The 5020-nt window shown below is 35.4% G+C and overlaps 1 long non-coding RNA gene across 1 annotated transcript in view; it reads left to right on the top strand.

The window, feature by feature from the left end:
- LOC128250344 (uncharacterized) overlaps positions 1-5020 on the top strand; it is a 54872-nt gene that overhangs the window by 27740 nt on the left and 22112 nt on the right. The gene's annotated exons all lie outside the window — the stretch shown is intronic.

A 5020-nucleotide genomic window follows, 5' to 3' on the forward strand; every position in this document is an offset into this window, starting at 1 on the left:
AAAGGTGAAAGTCGCCAGTATGTTATTTGTCAGTTGAATCACAAAATGAATTTATTTCTGTTTGCTCTGATCTTGTTTTCAAAGACTTACTCTCCGGAAGATCAAAGACAAAATACTATTCAACAACAGTTGATGCCACACCTGATTCTTCACATGTTAAACAGGCAACATTTATCATACGTTTCCTTTAAAGAATAAATTGGTGAGTTAAAGATTAAAGTGACATTTCTATCTTTTGAAGACTGTCGTAAGAATGCAGGTTCTGAGATTGCAAACCGGATCTAAAGAAACATTGAAGAAAAATAGCATTCTCTTGGAAGATTTCGGTGGTCAAGGATCCAACAATGGTACTAATATAGCAAGCAACTATTTACAAGGGAGTACAAAGGATATCACATACTGAAACATTTTCTTCTTCTTTCCTCATCGTGTGGATGCTGTACGGTGAATTCGTGTGATCCCACATACGGCAGTGCTGTAGGGAAGCAGCTGCCATCTTTGGAACTGCTGGAAGTGTCTGATATTTTTTCCTCTACTGCAAAAAAGTTGTAGATTCTCTGACACATGATTGACAAACTATCAGTCATTGCATCACGTATCAACAACCAATGGTCAGTCATAATAGATTGTGTGAAATCTTTTGCATGAATGGCATCAAATTGTTCCTACAAGATATATATATATGCTGGTGGCATGTGAACAAAACATTGGACTGACTCCTGTGCAGGTGGCACATAAAAAACACCATTTGAGCATGGCCGTTGCCAGTGCCACCAGACTGGCCCTCGTGCCGGTGGCACATAAAAAACACCCACTACACTCTTGGAGTGGTTGGCATTAGGAAGGGCATCCAGCTGTAGAAACTCTGCCAGATCAGATTGGAGCCTGGTGTAGCTATCCGGTTCACCAGTCCCCAGTCAAATCGCCCAACCCAACATGGAAAGCGGACGTTAAATGATGATGATGATGATGATGAAAAGAGCGGTTCCAGTAAAAGACAACAATAGGATAAGTCTCTAACTTAAAAATAAAGAATAAGTTCTGGGGCTGATTCATTGAACCCCACCCAACATGGCCACAGTTCAATGACTGAAACATTTAAATAAATTAAATGAATTTTTTTTTTTTCTTTCAATGGAATCAAGGTTGCTATTTATTAGTCTGAAAATAACTGGCTTAGAGAATTGCAAGTAACATATTGAAAATTATATATTAATATTATTTATTTATTACTATTTCTCCAATATTAGTGCTTCATATAATTAATATTCATTAATATTCATGACATAGATTCTTCATAAATATTAAAAGAAATACAAATGCATGACAATATTTGCATATGTTAATTTCTTAATTAGGCCCTTGGCCACATACGCATTGAACTAGAGGGTGAGAAATGCTATACCAGGTTCATGTTTTATGCAATGATATTAGCATCATTATTTGTCACAACAATAGTGAAATATAAAACTAAAATGCATGAAGACTGCAGAATCAACTGAGCACCAGGTAACATGCTTTGCATTATGTGTTCCAGCTCAAAGGCAGTAAACTGACAGAATCATTAGGGCATCAGACAAGTGTTTAGCATTATTATTATTATTATTATTATTATTATTATTATTATTAGTTTAAGCCATATTATTATTATTATTATTATTATTATTATTAAGGTGGCAAGCTGGCAGAACCGTTAGCGTGCTGGACGAAATACCTTGCTGTATTTCACCCTTTGCTATTCTCTGAGTTCAAATTCCACCAAGGTCGATAAGTTAAGTATCAGTTATGCACTGGGGTCGATGTAATCAACTTAATCTCTTTGTCTGTCCTTGTTTGTCCATGTTTAGCCCCTTGTGGGCAACCAATAGAAACCAGTGGCATGGACTTGCTACCTAATGTGCTCAAGAGGACTGGAGCAATTGAAACTAAGCTTAGACAGTGATGAAAGAAATTGTTAAATTCTAACACAGGCAGAGAGTGTTACTATGTTGTAAGCATAGATTCTATAAATATGGCAGATGTAATGAACTGTGTTGTATTGATGAGCTGGCCAAGGGTTAAGTAACCTTTTTCTTTTTTTTTTGCTTCTTATATCCAGAGGCTTCATCAAATTAACAGAAACCTAATAAGGCTGCTTATTAAATAGAAGGAAAAGATTAATTACATTTATTATTATGATAATGTAATTATAAATTTTAAAGTGTTAAATAATTAGGCAGAGTGAACGTTTAAAACCATATTCCTCCTCCTCTTCCTCCTCTCCCTCTTCCTCCTCCTCTTCCTCATCATCATCATCCTCACCACCACCACCACCACCATCATCACCATCATCATCATCCAGAGCTATGTGATTGAGAAGCAAGCTTCTTACCACACAGCACACCTGCACCTATGAGCCATGCCAGCACCTGTGAGCCATGTCGCTAAGCATTTTGTCCAGCATGCTTATAGTTCTGCCAGTTGGCTGCCTTTATATGTCAGCTCAATAATGACAGTGATTTCATTAAATTCTTTGTTGCTTTCACAATTAATCGAACCAAAAGTAATGTAACAGAAATATGCTAACAAAAGATTTGTGATATTTGTTTTGACTCTTTCTATACTTGAACCGATATTACACAGAAAAAAGAGAGTGCGTCTGATATTTAGCTGCAGGGGTGATAACTCCAAACATGTTTCAATGCTGTTAGACCTCCTCAATGAAGCATAGTGTAACAGTTGCTTTCTTAACTCACACTCAACCATACGCTCATTATCAAACAATTAACAATCTGCTTCCATATCAAATTTCTTTTAAGTCAAGCTGACATTTAATCTCTTTTTCCTGCTCATTTGGTAGACTTAAAGTTGGATAAATCAATTACATTTCTGGTTTATAAAAGTATCAATTCACAGCTGACTAAAATTAGTGGTTTTAATTATTTCAACAATGCTCTCAAATTAACTCAATATCTCTGCTTCTTGAAAAGTTAGTAATCTCTTTTCTTCATGTCATGTTAACACAATCTATTTTTTACTCTTCATTCAACTGATTTTTTTTTCACCAATGCAGATCTCCATTAGTCTACTCAAATTGTCATATTTATTAAAACTGCTAATTTTGGCAAACTGTTAACTTTTCTATAGTCTGATCATTAAAATGCAGATGTATTCTTTTTGATATTTTACACAAAATGGTTATAGAGGTAGACCAGTTCAACACCAATATCTAGATACATTTTAGTGTGGTGTAAAAAGCAAAATATTAGTCAAATAACTGAAACAAGTAAAAGAATATATATATATATATATATATATAAGGATAAGATCATTATTTAAAATACCGATTTTATCAGGTGGCTAGCATGAGAATAAAAACCTCAAAAGTAATAATTATTATTAAAATTATAATTAAGGGTATCTAAGATATACTACCATGCTAGATATAGCAGCCAAAACTTGACTCTAAAACTACATTAAATGTTCATACAGCACCAGGAGAGAAGACAAAGAGACAAAATAAACTAGCCAAAAAATTACTGGATAATTCTAGATCCCGGATTTCTGGCTCTGCATAAGAAATGCTTTGCCTTCATCAGTGGAATACATACAGATAGCACATACATAGAAATAAATAAATATATATATACAGCATACGAATACTTACATATATGAAAGTATACATACATATATATGCATACAACCAGTTTAAAGTGGTAAAGTGGCTGAATGGAGGTAAAGTGGCTGAATGGAGGTAAAGTGGCTGAAGGGAGGTAAAGTGGCTGAGTTCCTTTCGAGCATTGGCCCTCATGGAGGCAAATTGAGCAGAGAATCTGCACCAAAAGCTTGGCGATACCTGCCACAAGGTTTACGTAAAGTTTGTGAAAAGTTTTCATCGTTTCTGACACAACTAAGAAAATCTTGTGCGACTGAAACCCGAGTCATTTTGGTCAGCTGAAAGTAGTTTTGGCATAAACTTGGCAGACACGCACCTCATACCCAATTCTTCAGTAATAACAGACTGAATTGAACTGTAACTAATCTGCACCTCCTCGAATAACTCATGGATGGTGATTCAATGATGATTTCCCCTTACAACTGCATACACATCTGAGATGTTTTTCTCAGTTCTGTTGGGGTCTCCCAGAATGTTCGTCAATATCGGCATTTTTTTGGCAATCTTGGAAACGTCTGCACCACTCGTACACTTGTGTGTGAGGCTCATACACTCCTCTCCATACATTTTCTGCAGCTTTGCACAGGCCTCTGAGCAGGTATTGCCATGACAACTTTCCCTGTCATGGTCAATGCGACGATCCCCTGCTACCCCCCTTCATTCCAAGCATTGCTGCAAACAGCAGAAGTGAGCTAGAACGTTAAAGCTTAATCCACATGCACAGTAAAGTTCAAGGTCAATCTGTGCCAAGCGGCTTCACTCTGTGTACTTTAGCTTCGTTACTATGGCAACAGTCCTGATATTTATTGATCAGACCTCGTATATAATAACAGACACATGTCATACAGAAAGGAAATATCAGTTACAAAACATATGAAACCCAGATGGATACAAATGAGATTTATTTGTCACAAGTTTGATACATGCAAGATAATATGGTAGGCAACTAGCTGAAACCGGAATAAAATATAAATCCAATTTCTAGTCATATGTATTTTTCTACATGACGGGATTCTGTAAAGGAACCAGCCAGCAGATAGCTTATTAGCAGAGTAATCGCTTCCTATCCACCCCACTGTTCCTACTAATCCGTATGTTGTTAATCCATATGAGAGCTTAGTCAAAGCAGTGTAATCAGATTATAGTAATCCAGATTAAACTTCTTTAGTAAGAATGGCATCCTCTTTTTTTATCTCTATTTTTATTTATTTGTTTGCGTATAAATTCTTTTTATCTATATTTTGTTCATCTTCTGTTTTATTCCATTCCAAAGGGTAAAATGTAATTGTGAATATATGAGATGTCACCAGATTTTAATCTGTATATATATATATACATATATATATATATATATATATATATATA

The sequence above is a fragment of the Octopus bimaculoides genome, chromosome 20 (genome assembly GCF_001194135.2).
Source record: "Octopus bimaculoides isolate UCB-OBI-ISO-001 chromosome 20, ASM119413v2, whole genome shotgun sequence".
In the NCBI taxonomy this organism is placed as follows: Eukaryota; Metazoa; Mollusca; class Cephalopoda; order Octopoda; family Octopodidae; genus Octopus; species Octopus bimaculoides.